The sequence below is a fragment of the Hordeum vulgare genome, chromosome 2H, assembly GCF_904849725.1.
Source record: "Hordeum vulgare subsp. vulgare chromosome 2H, MorexV3_pseudomolecules_assembly, whole genome shotgun sequence".
NCBI lineage: Eukaryota > Viridiplantae > Streptophyta > Magnoliopsida > Poales > Poaceae > Hordeum > Hordeum vulgare.
Window position 1 is genome coordinate 375,458,677 of NC_058519.1, and position 17,103 is coordinate 375,475,779.

The following is a 17,103-nucleotide window of genomic DNA, read 5'->3' on the forward strand; positions in this document are numbered from 1 at the left end:
CGCGAGCCATGGATATAACACTATAGGTGGAATAGAGTGTGGTGGTGGTTGTGAGACAAAAAGGAGGAGATGGTCACACTGACTTGGCGTATCAATAGGCTATGGAGATGCCCATTAATAGATATCAATGTGAATGAGTAGGGATTGCCATACAAAGGATGCACTAGAGCTATAAGTATGTGAAATCTCAAAAGGAAAACTAGTGGGTGTGCATCCAACTTGTTTGCTCACGAAGACCTAGGGCAATTTTGAGGAAGCCCATCATTGGAATATACAAGCCAAGTTATAAAATGAAGATTCCCACTAGCATATGGTAGTGAAAAAGCAAGAAGCTCCCAATCATGAAGAACATGGCGCTATCATGAAGCACAAGTGTGTAAAAAGATAGTAGCATTGTCCCTTCTCTCTTTTTCTCTTTTTTTTCATTTGGGCTCTTAGGCCTCTTTTTTTTTCTTTTTTTTCTTTTTTTTGGGGCTCTTTGGCCTCTTTTTATTTATTTATTTCCTCACATGGGACAATGCTCTAATAATGATGATCATCACACTTTTATTTACTCACAGCTCAAAGATCACAATGATGATGACTCCATAGGAAATGCCTCCGGTAGTGTACCGGGATGTGCAACGATCTAGCATGGCGTTTGACGTTGAAACATCTCGCTAGCTTTCTTATGATCATGCAATGGCAATATGAGAGTGGCGGCACAAGTCATGAGACGGAATGGTGGGACTTGCATGGCAATATATCTCGGAATGGCTATGAAAATGCCATAGTAGGTAGATATGGTGGCTGTTTTGAGGAAGGAATTTGGTGGGTTTGTGCACCGGCGAGAATTGCGCGACACTAGAGAGGCTAGCAATGGTGGAAGGTGAAAGTGCATCTATACCATGGGCTCACATTAGTCATGAAGAACTCACATACTTATTGCGAAAGTTTTTATTAGTAATCGAAACAAAGTGCTAAACGCATACTCCGAGGGGAAGGGTTGGTAGGTGTAAACCATCGCACGATCCCAACCTAAACACAAAGGATGACAATCAATAGATCAATTATGCTCCGACTTCCTAACATAGCGGTTCACCATACGTGCAGGCTACGTGAATCACTAACTCCAACACAAGTATCTCTAGATTCACAACACCCTACTAACATAACTCTCAATATTACCGTATCCACGTCTCAAAACTAATTGAGAGGAATCGAAACTTCTCTTTCTACTCAATGCACATGAATATGGAGGTTTTTGCATCCTCTTTGGGTACCTAGCTGTGGGGACCCCAACTTACTAGTCGAGAATCACCGTGCTCAGTGATCCCAGAGATCAATACTCACCGAACACAGATACTGAATAAAGAGTCTTACATCCAAGTACCGATTATTACAACACGTGACCGAAGGGTCAAGTTCGCAAGACAGGGCCTAAGGCCAAAATCACACGAGTACACTAATAGCGGAAATCCAAGGGGCTAAGCGGGTGCCCATGCCATCAATCCTACTCCGACAGGCATTCTAACTCGGAAGCGTCCTAGTTCGCAGGGGTGTCCCCGAAGACGTACTCATCTCCAAACTCCGGTCCTTCCAGGTCTGGTCAATAACATAACCAGTGGCAAGCCAATCAGTACTTTGAATGTACTCGCAAAACAACCCATGATATAATCAACGAAAGTGAAGGATAACAATATCATGCATTTCTAGTGTAACTCATCTGGGTGGAATGATCATGAATATGCATCAAGTTAAAGAATTACTCTTGAAGAACAGGTTACGAATGTCAATATTTCTTCCGAGGGCTGAACCATCCGGGTTCACCCTATATGCCAAGTCACCGAACTTGGTCATATCATTGCTATCATAACAACACCTTTCTCATCACCACACACACACACACAACTCATGCACACTTGGTTTATGCGGAAATATCAGGACATAGTTTAAGCAGGATTACCCAACTGTCCTTGACCGTGGACACGGCTATTCGAATAGTTTACACTCTGCAGAGGTAGTACGCTGGACCCACGAGATCCGGGAAACTTCCATGTCATCCACAACTCGCGGTATATCACATACCCGAGGTAAGTACCCGATCAATGCCTGCCCCTGACAATACTAGACAAAAAGGTCCACTCGATTGGTACCCAGCCCACATGTTGTACGTCTTACGAGCACCAACTCTGGATAGTACCAACCATGCGGGGACCAACGCTGTGACCAGAACTCATAAAAATGGCATAGTCGTCCTACCCGGCACGACCCCATCACGAGAGTGACCACACATCACTCCCGCCACTAGTAATGTGGCTCTTTGCTAGCACCGACCAGAGTAATTAACATAGCCCCGTCCCATAAGGGGTAACGTGGTCGTACTGGTAAGGTTGGGATGGTCGACACATCATAAATCTAATCCCATTTCCGAAACCTTATTCACACAAATACCGGGTGCATCACTTCACCAAAAGTAACCACCTGACTCATCATCACCCTCGGGCATTAGTGGCACCCGATGGGGGTTTTCATAAACTCTTGCCTTATGACAACATCATGCTCATGATAATACTACTGTTATCTTTACTTGTCAACATGGTATTAGCATGACCCTCAAAGGGTAGAGTCAAGCTCAATGCAAAAACACTCCGGAGGAGCCTTCGGTAAAATCATATCAAATGATTACATGCACTTATGATCATATGCAACGGGAATACTTGTTGTTTTATCATGCAAAATAACATATGCTCAGTCATGGGCAAAGGGCTGCTTGCCTTGGTCAGCTAAGTATCCGGGGTCTTCGAGGTCTTCCGCTCTGATTCCCTTGCCACACGGATTTTCTATTGTCGATAAAACAATAAATAAGAAATAGCTCACATAGAAATAGACCACAAAGTCATTTTAAAAATGTTCTCTACTACTGATAAATCTAAGATATCATTTAAAAAATATTTGCCTCAGTTTTCCTTGAAGGAATATTTCTGAAATCAACCAAATAGAAGCAAAATTATTCGAATTTAGTCCTTTTTATTAATATAAAATAGAATAGTTGTTGGAAAAATTCATCTAAGCATATCATTAAATACTACACATTTTTAGAAGAAGAATAGTGGAAGAATTTTATTTTTACACTGGTTAAATATTTTTGAAAAAATCTTAGAAACCAGGGTTTACAATAAAAAGAAAAACAGGCTAGCTCCTGGCATGGCTCGGCCTAGAGCTGGGCTGGCCTAGGGCCAGCCGACAGCCTGCCCAGGCGCGTGCGCCGTCAGGTTTGAACCTGACCCGCGGGGCCGTGCAGTCAGCGGCCGAGGCCAGCGCGGGGGAGGAGGCTGGGCCACCGACATGTGGGGCACACCTGTCGGGGTCGTCTCCTACCTCTGGCCAGAGAGGAGGAGGAGGAGGCCGATGAGGTTGCCGACACGCTCATGCTCCAACGCACACGGGAATGGGTTCGCCTTGTTGTCGCCTACCCGCTGGTGGTCTAAACAACGTCGGGGAGGCAGTGGTTCGCCGGCGACGAGGAGGCCGTGGCGGAGGAGTTTCGGGAGGTGGTCGAGGGGGTGGCTAGAGACACAGAAAAGCTCAGGCGAGTTGGGGAAAGCTTCCTGGGATCGAGGGGGGTCAGTTTGGTGGGTCGAGGGGCGTAGGAGCCGTCGTGTAGCCGGAGATTGACCGGAGCTCCGAGGCGGAGGGGCCTCGGTCGATCTCGAGCACCGGGGCTGTGCTGGTTTGCTGGGGTGGCTAGGGAGGTACTAGTGGTCATGGTGAATCTATCGGAGGGGTGCTGGAGCGAGCGGGAGGGCTATTTATAGGCCCGCGATGGTGAGCAGATTCGGGAGCGCCGTGACTCACCGTGGTGCGCATGGGGGCACAGAGAGAGGTTGGGGTTGAAACCACGGTCTCAGGATGTGGTATTGGATCGCCCGAACCATCTGCAGTAGAGAGAGAGAGAGGAGAGTCGAGCATTCGTGGTCGCGCAACCTTGGCGGTTCTGATGCGCGCGGGCACGCCTCGCGCGATCTCTAGCGCGGGAGAGGAGGGGCCCTGAGGCTTGCTCGACGCAGAAGGGTTGTCGGGGAAGAGGTTGGACATCTCGGGGGAGGTTGGAACTGGCCGAGGGCGTCGCCCCCACCTCGGTGACTCCCTGTAGCGCGCCCAGAGCGCAGTTTTGGCATGCCAAGGCATGCTGGTGCGCTCTGAGGCACTTTGGACATGTCCAACATGTCCTGGCACTGGCTGGGGGTGTGGCTAGCCGTTTGGTTCTAGTGGGAGCTTCGGCTGGTCAAAGGAGGCAAGAAATACTGGTGCTGTCAGTCATGAACTGAAATCTAAATTGGGGTTTTTGGCCTTTCCACTTTGAACCAGTGAGGGGCCAGTTGACTGGGGTTAGATACAAGTGCTGGCCACTTAATCTAAGAGTTTGAAGCAAAGGAGTTTGTTTTAGCTGTGGCTAAGGTGGCTTTTTCCTATCTGTCAGAAGGTGTTCGACAGTGGTTTTAGGGGGTTGCACCCCACCACTGGTGCTGAAACTTAACAAGTTTGTTTTTGGTGGTAAACCATAGGGTTTCACCAAATTTGAGCTCCAAAGGACAAGTTTAGCTTTGTAAACTTGAAAACACTCCAATATGACCAGATATGTTCCTTCCAAAGGGAGTGTGGGCAAACTAAGTCCCACAAATCCCATTTTTGGTGTGGAACCCTCATTTGAGGTATTAGGCACTCGTGAAAGTTTTAGCATCATTGGACAAACTTTGCTACATAGAGTTGTTCTAACTTGATTCTGGACAGACAGGGTTTTTGGGTTATTTGGGGTCCTTATCCACCTTTGATCAAGGTGAAATTTTATGTGGACAACAAACAAGGCTTAGGGATATCACTGGAATTTTCTAGGAATTTATTGAGAATATTTCCTTTGGAAATATTTCAAAATGCCAAAACAGACAGAAGTGGATTTCATAGTTCTAATCAATAAATATAATATAAAATGCGGTTTAAAATCTTATGTATGGAAAATATATGTCCTTGTGATCATCTCTAAATTTAATCAGATTTTTCCAAAGCTGAAAAGTATTTTCCCATGTTGGAATACCAATTCTGACCTTAGAAATGGACAGGTTATTTAATCAGGAAAAAAAATCACAAAAAGAATTATTTTTTTGGTTTTGAAATATAAAGATAGGTAAAAATCAGATTACCAAATATGAGTAGAAGCACTGCTTGCTATCGAAGACTTGTAGTGCAACTCAAGATGGTTTTACTTTGGTGAGTAATAAGCAAGGCTTTTGGAAATCAGTATAATACCAAAGGACTTTAAGGTTTGAAATCCTCACAAGATCAGGTATACAAGCATACAATGTCAATCATGGCAGTCACATCATTAGTTTTGAAAAAGTTTTAACAAGCTCAGAATTTCACAATAGAGACAAGTGATAGCAAAAACAAGGTGTGACAGACCTATCCCCCTTACAAGAATCTCGTCCCCGAGATTCCCAAGCTAGGTGCTAAAAAGGTCTGGAAACTCAGATCGGAGATAGTCTTCACGCTCCCACGTAGCTTCGGCTTCAGTGTGGTTGCTCCATTGAACCTTGAAATACTTGATGGTGCGGCTTCTGGTGCATCGCTCTGCTTCATCCAGAATGCGGATTGGCCTCTCGCGGTAGGTGAGATCAGACTGAAGGTCAATGGCCCGGTGATCGATGTCCTTATAAGGATCGGGATGACTTGGCGCTTGGAGACACTTCCGAAGTTGTGACACGTGGAAAACGTTGTGCACACATAAAAGTTCTGGAGGTAACTCCAACTGATAAGCAACCTCTCCACGCCTTGCCGTGATCTTAAATGGCCCAATGAACCTTGGAGCGAGTTTCCCCTTAACATGGAAACGCTTGGTTCCCTTGAGAGGGGTGACACGGAGGTACACCAGATATCCGGGTATGAACTCCACATTCCTGCGGCGAGAGTCCGCATAACTCTTTTGTCGTGACTTGGCTGCCTTCAGGTTTTCTCGGACTAGTTGCACCTTCTCTAATGCCCTATGCAAAATCAGCCCGTCTTCGGTTTCTGACCAGTTGAGCGGGGTGCGGCATTTCCGCCCATACTGTACTTCGAACGTGGCCATATGGAGACTAGACTGGTACCTGTTGTTGTATGAAAACTCAGCGAACGGCAGACAGTCTTCCCATTTGGCTCCGTGCGCTAGGACGCACGCGTGGAGCATATCTTCGAGTATCTAATTCATCCTTTCCGTGTGACCTCCCATCTGCGGGTGGAAGGCGGTGCTAAAAGAGAGCTTGGTACCGAGGGCCTCCTGAAGTTTCCTCCAAAACCTTGAGGTGAACTGCATGCCTTGGTTAGATACAATCTCCTTGGGAACTCCATGAAGGCTTACTATGCGCTCGATATAGAGACTAGCCAACTTGTTCCCGTCATAAGTGGTGTTGACAAGGATGAAATGGGCCACTTTGGTCAAATGGTCGACTACAACCCATATCGAGTTATAGCCCTTGCTAGACCTTGGTAGGCCGGTAATAAAATCCATCCCTACCTTGTCCCACTTCCATTCCGGCATTTCGAGAGGTTGTAGCAGTCCTGCGGGTCGCTGATGCTCAGCCTTAACTTCCTGACACACAACGCACTTGGCCACATACGACACGATTTCCCTCTTCATGACGTGCCACCAGAATCTCTCTCGGAGATCTTGATACATCTTGGTACCACCGAGGTGAATGGAGTAGGGTGTATCATGAGCTTCCCGTAGGATTAATTCCTTGAGTTCAGCCTTGTTGGTTACGCATAAACGTTTCCCAAACCACACCACTCCTTGATCATCCTACAAGAATCCTGGGGCCTTGCCTTCTGGAATCTTCTTCTTGATACCTTCAATGCTCTTGTGACCCTTCTGGGCTCCCTTGATGTCGTCTTCCAGCGTTGGTTTGACTTCGAGGTTGTCTAGGAATCCAGATTCCACTAGTTCCAATCCGAAGTTCTCCAATTCTTCATATAAGGCGGGCTGCCTTTCCTTGAGCATGACGTTTAAGGCGCTGGTCTTCTGACTCAAGGCATCAGCCACTACGTTTGCCTTACCGGGGTGATATTGAATGCTTTGGTCGTAGTCCTTGATTAACTCCAACCATCTACATTGCCTCATATTCAATTCCCTTTGGGTGAAGATATACTTCAGACTTTTGTGGTCGGTGTATATTTCACATCGCTTCCCTAGAAGGTAATGTCGCCATGTCTTCAGTGCATGCACTACCGTTGCCAATTCGAGATCATGGGTGGCATAATTTTCCTCATGCAGGCGCAGTTGCCGTGACAAGTATGCCACGACTCTGCCATCCTGCATTAGAACCCCACCTAGCCCTGTCCTTGAGGCATCGCAATATATCACAAACTCCTTGCTGATATCTGGAGTGGCCAATACTGGGGCGGTGGTTAGCCTCTTCTTCAACTCTTGGAAGCTTGCCTCACATTCCGGCATCCATTTGAACTTCTTGCCTTTTTCCAAGAGCTGAGTCATAGGTCGCGCGATGTGGGAGAATCCTTCTACGAACTTGCGGTAATACCCCGCGAGTCCGAGAATGCTCCTGACTTCCTTCACGTCGATTGGCGATTCCCAGTTGGTTACCGTGGTAATCTTAGAGGGATCAACTGCCAATCCACTTGCTCTCATGGTATGACCCAGGAATCCAACTTCGTTCGTCCCAAACTAGCATTTGTTGAACTTGGCATACAGTTCGTGCTCTCGAAGCTTTTCCAATACTGACCTCAAGTGTTGCTCATGCTCTTCTTCAGACTTGGAAAAGAATAATATGTCGTCAATGAATACGACGACAAACTTCTCCAGATATTTCATGAAGACCTTATTCATGAGGTACATGAAGTAAGTTGGGGCATTCGTCAATCCAAAGGACATGACAGTGCATTCGTACAAACCGTACCGGGTCACAAACGTCGTCTTCGGAATGTCTTCGGGTCGAATCTTTAGTTGGTAATATCCAGATTGGAGGTCGATCTTGGAGAATACCTTAGCTCCATTTAGCTGGTCGAACAAGTCTTCAATCTTGGGGAGTGGATACTTGTTCTTCATCGTGACCTCATTGAGAGAACGGTAATCGACGCAAAGTTTGATTGTACCATCCTTCTTGGACACGAAGCGAACAGGTGATCCCCAAGGTGACACACTGGGACGAATAAACCCTTTCTTGAGTTGTTCATCCAGTTGCTTCTTCAACTCTGCCAGCTCTTCGGATTCCATCCTGTAAGGCTTCTTATAGATAGGCCTTGACCCGGGCATGAGTTCGATGATGAACTCGATGTCTCGGTCAGGAGGCATCCCTTGTATCTCATTAGGAAAGGCGTCCAGGTATTCACAGACTATTGGCACTTGGTCAAGTCCTTCCTCTAATAGGTTGTTAACTCGTGGCACTCGAGTGGGTACTGGCTCAGAGACATACTTGACTTTGACCCCTTGGTCACTTGTCATGGTAATGGCCCTGTTAGCACAGTCCAAGATACTCTGGTGCTTGGCCAACCAGTCCATACCGAGAATTACTTCTAGGCCTTGCGACTTAAGCACAATGAGATCCGCTGAGAAGCCCGTCCCATTGATAACTATCCCAACCTTCCTACACCCTAGGTTGGTCCTCAAAACTTCTCGCGGGGTTTGAATTGCCATATGCGCACGAAGCAAGGTAGGTTCTAGACCATACTTTTCGGCAAACTTTTGCATAACAAAGGAATGTGAAGCACCACAATCAAACAATACTGTTTCTGGGGTAGAGTTGACAAGGAACGTACCCAGAATACAGTCCGGGTCTTCCTGTGCCTCTTCTGTGGAAATATGATTAATCCGCTCCTTGCTGTGATACTGCTGATTGCGGGGAGCCTGGTTCCTGCCTGGTGCTCCTTGGCCTGGATTTGGTGCATTGGGGCGCGGAGCATCGGGTTTCTTATTGGGGCACTGCCTAGAATAGTGCCCTAGTTGTCCACACCCGAAACAGGTAACTTGCACTGGAAGGTTGGTCTTGCCCCCACCGTTGTTCGGCGGAGTGCTTGCTGGCTTGGCGCTGACTTGCTGAGATTGGTAATTCTGCTGAAACGTTGGATGCTTGTACTACTGCTGATGATAGTTGGGTCTTGCTAGGGCTGACTGCCATGGTCGTGGCTTTGAACTAATCGGTCCTCCATTACCCATTTTCTTGCGCTTACGGGTGTCGTCCATTGTATGACGCTTGTCTTCCAACATAAGAGCCTTATTAACCAGGTCACTGAAGGGCTGACATTCACAAACAACCAGCTGATACTGGAGTGACTGCTGCAGTCCTTCCATAAAGCGCTCCACTTTGGCAGCCTCAGTGCTGACATCTTCAGGTGCATACCTTGATAGAAGGTTGAACTTCTGCAAATACTCCTTGACTGATCCACTGCCTTGCCTTAAGGCTCGGAATTCTCGCTTCTTAATGGTCATCATTCCCGGAGGAATGTGAGCGGCGCGGAATCCATCTTTGAACACGGCCCAAGTGATGACTCGCACGGCTCGCATGATCTGAAACCCATCCCACCATGCTCTAGTTGTGCCTCCGAGACAGTGGGTTGCATAGAGGACTTTCTCGTTCTCATCAGTGCATTTGACCAGCTCGAGAAGGGCTTCAATAGTGCGGATCCAGTCATCGGCATCCAAGGGCTCAGTCGTCTCCGTGAATATGGGCGGCGTAGTCCGCATAAACTCAGAGAGAGTTCAGCGACCGTTGCCATTCCCGTTCTGCGGTGGGATGTTCACCAAGGTTTGAGCTAGCTGCCGGATAGTGACATTGTTGGCTTGACACTCCTCCCGAAGAGCTTGATGGAACTTAGCCATGGTCAAGCTTTCAGGGGGGAGGCGGTAGCGGTGGAACATTGTCTTGCTGCGCGTGGTGATCTCCAGCTTGAACTTCCCCTCCGGTTCCCTGCTGCTGTCTTGAAGAGCAGAGCCGGGGTTGCCGAAGGTGCTGTTGCGAGTTGCATTCACCATCCTGTCAGGGGAGTAGACAAGTCATTTTTTGCCGAACCGGTTGTACTCAAAAGGGATGACATTCTAGTAAAGAGAGGGTCTGGTGTGGTGCTAGTGTGCAAGATTTTTATGACATTGTTTTTGAAAAAGAACTACTGCATTAATTTAAAACAAGTGATGTAGTCACTCACAAGCTGCTTAAGGGAGCATGCGACTTGCATCCAACAGGTTCACACAACATCCGGGGTCATAAAATCCTGATACAAGAACTCCTATGCTGTTAAGCGATCGACTGCGCGGTCTCATAAGACGGCTCTATGGGATCTTCATCTTCATCTTCATTAGTGCTTCCCTTCCTCGAGGGAGTAGGGGAAGGAAGTAGACCATCTCGACGTCTCTGGGTTGGTGAGGTAGAGAAGAGTTTGGTGTACTCTTCTGCGGTTAAAAGTCGACTCTGAAGAGGAATGGCCTGAAGCGGGGGTATTCCTCCTTGGAAAGCAAAGCCAGGTGATATTACGGGTGCTCCTTCTTTCTTCACCTTGTGGTTCTTCATCTTCTGCATACGAAGTAGGTCCTTGACTTGGTGCATCTCTTGGCGGATCCTAGTCGACTCCTTGATCAAAAGATGCGTCAAGGTGTGTGAGGAGAGGCTGAAGTAGGTCTGAAACCTCAATGGCGTCCCATCCTCGGATGAGGGGTTGAGTGTCCAACTTCCGTCTACCTTATCCTTAACAAAAGGTAGGTGACGAGTAGCTGGCTCGTCTGCCATCTCAGGAAGGATGTCGCGGAGTCGCTCGAGTGCCTCTCGTGCTGCAGTCTCCACGGCCAACATCAGATCCTCCATCTGTGGCCCTTCAAAGAACCAACTACTTGGGGAGTCGTTAGCCTTCACTATCACATCCACGTGATACACCTTGGTGACGGCGTTGACCCAGTGTTCGTGGTAGAGAAAGACGGGCGTGCGACGTACTTGACACTTCTCGAGGTTGTCGCTCAAAAGCAGAGGAAAGCCCGTTTCCATAAACATCTCGGGTACGGCGGCCATCTACAAGGTGTAGATGAGAGGGTTAGAAATATTTCGTGGGTGCGGTTCTCACGTCAATCTATATGCACTAATTGTTTTGGCTATCGCCCATGCTACCTAAGGCTTCCTATACTCAGGATGGCTCGGATACCAGCTCTGTGGGGACCCCGACTTACTAGTCGAGAATCGCCGTGCTAAGTGATCCTAGAGATCAATGCTCACCGAACACAGATACTCAATAAAGAGTCTTACATCCAAGTACCGATTATTACAACACGTGACCGAAGGGTCAAGTTTGCAAGACAAGCCCTAAGGTCAAAATCACACAAGTACACTAATAGCGTAAATCGAAGGGGCTAAGCGGGTGAACATGCCATCAAGCCTACTCCGACAGACATTCTAACTCAGAAGCGTCCTAGTTCACAGGGGTGTCCCCGAAGACGTACTCATCTCCAAAGTCCGGTCCTTCCATGTCTTCTCAATAACATAACTAGTGGCAAGCCAATGAGTACTTTGAATGTACTCGCAAAACAGCCCATGATATAATCAACGAAAGTGAAGGATAACAATATCATGCATTTCTCGTGTAACTCATCTGGGTGGAATGATCATGAATATGCATCAAGTTAAAGAATTACTCTTGAAGAACAGGTTACGGATGTCAATATATCTACCGAGGGCTGAACCATCCGGGTTCACCCTATATGCCAAGTCACCGAACTTGGTCATATCATTGCTATCATAGCAACACCTTTCTCATCACCACACACACACACACAACTCACACACACTTGGTTTATGCGGAAATATCAAGATGTAGTTTAAGCAGGATTACCCAACTGTCCTTAACCGTGGACATGGTTATTCGAATAGTTTACACTCTGCAGAGGTAGTACGCTGGACCCACGAGATCCGGGAAACTTCCGTGTCATCCACGACTCGCGGTATATCACATACCCAAGGTAAGTACCCGATCAATGCCTTTCCCCTAACGATACTAGACAAAGAGGTCCACTCGATTTGTACCCAGCCCACATGTTGTACGTCTTACGAGCACCAACTCTGGACAGTACCAACCATGCGGGGCCAACGGTGTGACTGGAACTCATAAAAATGGCATAGTCGTCCTACCCGGCACGACCCCATCACGAGAGTGACCACACATCACTCCCGCCACTAGTAATGTGACTCTTTGCTAGCACCGACAAGAGTAATTAACATAGCCCCGTCCCATAAGGGGTAACGTGGTCGTACTGGTAAGGTTGGGACGGTCAACACATCATAAATCTAATCCCAATTCCAAAACCTTATTCACACAAATACCGGGTGCATCACTTCACCAAAAGTGACCACCTGACTCCTCATCACCCTCGGGTATTAGTGGCACCCGATGGGGTTTTCATAAACTCTTGCTTTATGACAACATCATGCTCATGATAATACTACTGCTATCTTTACTTGTCAACATGGTATTAGCATGACCCTCAAAGGGTAGAGTCAAGCTCAATGCAAAAACACTCCGGAGGAGTCTTCGATAAAATCATATCAAATGATTACCGGCACTTCTGATCATATGCAACGGGAATACTTGTTGTTTTATCATGCAAAATAACATATGCTCATTCATGGGAAAAGGGCTGCTTGCCTTGCTCAGCTAAGTATCCGGGGTCTTCGAGGTCTTCCACTCCGATTCCCTCGTCACACGGATTTTCTATCGTCGATAAAACAATAAATAAGAAATAGCTCACATAGAAGCAGACCACAAAGTCATTTTAAAAATGTTCTCTACTACTGATAAATCTAAGATATCATTTGAAAAATATTTGCCTCAGTTTTCCTTGAAGGGATATTTTTGAAATCAACCAAACTGAAGCAAAACTATTCCAATTTATTCCTTTTTATTAATATAAAATAGAATAGTTGTTGGAAAAATTCGTCCAAGCATATGATTAAATACTACACATTTTTAGAAGAATAATAGTGGAAGAATTTTATTTTTACACTTGTTAAATGTTTTTATAAAAATCATAGAGACCTGGGTTTAAAATAAAAAGAAAAACAGGCTAGCTCCTGGCCTAACTCGGCCCTGAGCTGGGCTGGCCCAGGGCCAGCCGACAGCCTGCCCAGGCGTGCGCGCCGTCAGGTTTGAACCTGATGCACAGGGCCCTGCGGTCAGCAGCCGAGGCCAGCGCGGGGGAGGATTTTGGGCCACCGACAGGTGGGGCACACCTGTCAGGGTCGTCTCCTACCTACGGCCAGAGAGGAGGAGGAGGACGCCGACGAGGTTGCCAACGCGCTCATGCTCCAATGAACACGTGAATGGGTTCGCCTTGTTGTCGCCTACCTGTTGGTAGTCGAAACAACATCTGGGAGGCAGGGGTTCGTCGACGACGAGGAGGCCATGGAGGAGGAGTTTTGGGAGGTGGTCGAGGGGGTGGCTAGAGACACGGAAAAGCTCGGGAGAGTTGGGGGAAAGCTTCGTGGGATCGAGGGGGTCAGTTTGGTGGGTCGAGGGGTGTAGGAGCCATCGTGTAGCCGGAGATCGACCGACCTCCGAGGCAGAACGGCCTCGGTCGATCTCGAGCACCGGGGCTCTGCTGATTTGCTGGGGTGGCTAGGGAGGTACTAGTGGTCGTGGTGAAGCTATCTGAGGGGTGCTGGAGCAAGGGGGAGGGCTATTTATAGGCCCGTGAAGATGAGCAGATTCGGGAGCGCAAGTGACTCACCGTGGCGCGCATGGGGGCGCAGAGAGAGGTTGGGGTTGAAACCACGGTCTTAGGACGTGGTATTGGACCGCCCGAACCATCTGCAGCACAGAGAGAGAGAGGAGAGTCGAGTATTCGTGGCCATGCAACCTTGGCCGGTTCTGGTGCGCGCGGGCACGAGTTACGCAAGCTCTAGCGCGGGAGAGGAGGGGCCCTGAGGCGTGCTCGACGCAGAAGGGTTGTCGGGGAAGACTTTGGACATCTCGGGCGAGGCTGGAACTGGCCGAGGGCGTCGCCCCCACCTCGGTGACTCCCTGTAGCGTGCCCAGAGCACAGTTTTGGCATGCCACGGCATGCTGGTGCGCTCTGAGGCCCTTTGGACGTGTCCAGCATGTCCTGGCACTGGCTGGGGGTGTGGCTAGCCGTTTGGTTCTAGTGGGGGCTTCGGCTGGTCAAAGGAGGCAAAAAATACTGGTGCTGTCAGTCATGAACTGAGATCTAAATTGGGGTTTTTGGCCTTTCCAATTTGAACCAGTGAGGGGCCAGTTGAGTGGGGTTAGATACAGGTGCTGGCCACTTAATCTTAGAGTTTGAAGCAAAGGAGTTTGGTTTAGCTGTGGCTAAGGTTGCTTCTTCCTATCTGTCAGAAGGTGTTCGACAGTGGTTTTAGGGGGTTGCACCCAACACTGGTGCTGAAACTTAACATGTTTGGTTTTGGTGGGAAACCATGGGGTTTCACCAAATTTGAGCTCCAAAGGACAAGTTTAGCTTTGTAAACTTGAAAACACTCCAATATGACCAGATCTGTTCCTTCCAAAGGGAGTGTGGGCAAACTAAGTCCCACAAATCCCATTTTTCGTGTGCAACCCACATTTGAGGTATTAGGCACTCCTGCAAAGTTTTAGCATCATTGGACAAACTTTGCTATGTAGAGTTGTTCTATCTTGATTTTGGACAGACATGGTTTTTGGGTTATTTGGGGTCCTTATCCACCTTTGATCAAGGTGAACTTTTATGTGGACACCTACCAAGGCTTAGGGATATCACTGGAATTTTCTATGAATTTATTGAGAATACTTCCTTTGGAAATATTTCAAAATGCCAAAACAGACAGAAATGGCTTTTATAGTTTTAATCAATAAATATAATATAAAATCGGGTTTAAAATCTGATGTATGGAAATATATGTCCTTCTGATCATCTCTAAATTTAATCTGATTTTTCCAAAGCAGAAAAGTATTTTCCCATGTTGGAATACCAATTCTGACCTTAGAAATGGACATGTTATTTAATTAGGAAAATAATCACAAAAATAATTATTTTTGTGGTTTAGAAATATAAAGATAGGTAAAAATCAGATTACCAAATATGAGTAGAAGCACTGCTTGCTATCAAAGACTTATAGTGCAACTCAAGGTGGTTTTACTTTGGTCCGTAATAAGCAAGGTTTTTGGAAATCAGTATAATACCAAAGGACTTTAAGGTTTGAAATCCTCACAAGATTAAGCATACAAGCATACAATGTCAATCATGGCACTCACGTCATTAGTTTTGAAAATTTTTTAACAAGCTTAGAATTTCACAATACAAACAAATGATAGCAAAAACAGGGTGTGACACTAGCACATTTGGGACTACTTTTATAGCATAAGCCAACTACCAAATCACGCACCGCCGTGCTCTAAAAGATATATGTGAAGCACAAGAGCAAAAGTATGTAGCTCAAAAGATATATGTGAAGCATTATGAGCATTCTAGCAAAAATCACGATGAGTGCATGTCTCTCTCTCTCTCAAAAAGGTGTGCAGCAAGGATGATTGTGACACAACAAAAATAAAACGACTCCTAAGATGCAAGACGCTCCAAGCAAAACACATATCATGTGGTGAATAAAAATATAGCTCCAAGTAATGTTACCGATGGATTGAAGACGAAAGAGGGGATGCCTTCCCGGGGCATCCCCAAGCTTAAATTTTTTGGTGTCCTTGAATTTGGCTTGGGATGCCTTGGGTATCCCCAAGCTTGAGCTCTTTCCACTCCTTATCTCTTTGTCCATGAGAACATCACCCAAAACTTGTAAACTTCACAACACAAAACTTAAACAAAAACTTGTGATAACATTAGTATAAGAAAACAAACTACCACTTCTTTTGGTACTATAGCAAACTTGAATTCCATCTATATTGATGATGGGCTACTGTATTCTCACTTTTCCATGGCTAGTACCCCCCGATACTAACCATAGTTTCATAAAAACAAGCAACCAACTCAACAAAAACAGAATCTGTCAAAAACAGACCAGTCTGTAGCAATCTGTATACTTCGTATACTTATGGTACCTCAAAAAATCTGAAAAATTACGACGGCCTGGGAAAAAAGCATATCAATCAGCAGCAAAAAGAATCAACTCAAAAGCTCTTTCTGAATAAAAATGGAAATCATCTCGTGAGCGAAAAGTTTCTATCTTTTTCCAGCAGGATCAAACAACCATTACCAAGACTAGTCATAAAGGCTTTGCTTGGCTCAAACAAAAAAAGAAACACAAAAAACACAATCACAACAGAATTATGAAAGTGTGGACACAACAAAACAGAAAGAACAAGATAAATTCATTGGGTTGCCTCCCAACAAGCGCTATTGTTTAACGCCCTTAGCTAGGCATAGAAGCGATAGAATCACGTATCGTCATCTTTGGTGCTCAAACCATAAGTGGCCCTCATCATGGATTCATAAGGCAATCTTGTTTTCTTTCTAGGAAAGTGTTCCATGCCCTTCCTTAAAGGAAATTGAAATCGAATATTACCTTCCTTCATATTGATGATAGCACCGATAGTCCTTAGGAAAGGCCTACCAAGAATAATGGGGCATGTAGGATTGCAATCAATGTCAAGCACAACGAAATCCACGGGTACATAGTTCCTATTTGCAATAATAAGAACATCATTGATCCTTCCCATGGGTTTCTTGACCGTAGAATCAACAAGATGCAAATTAAGAGAACACTCTTCAATCTCATTAAAACCCAGAACATCACATAAAGACTTTGGAATCGCAGAAACACTAGCACCCAAATCAGACAAAGCATTGCACTCATAGTTTTTGATTTTGATTTTGATGGTAGGTACCCACTCATCATGAAGCTTTCTAGGGATAGAGACTTCCAATTCAAGTTTCTCTTCAAGAGACTTTATCATAGCTTCGACGATATGATCGGTAAAGGCTTTGTTTTGGCTATAAGCGTGTGGGGAGTTCAACATGGATTGCATCAAAGAAATGCATTCAATCAAGGAGCAGCTGTCATAATTGAATTCCTTGAAATCCACAGTAGTAATTTCATTACTACTCAAAGTTTTAACGTCTTCTACTCCACTTTTGCTTTTAGCATCAAGATAGATGGA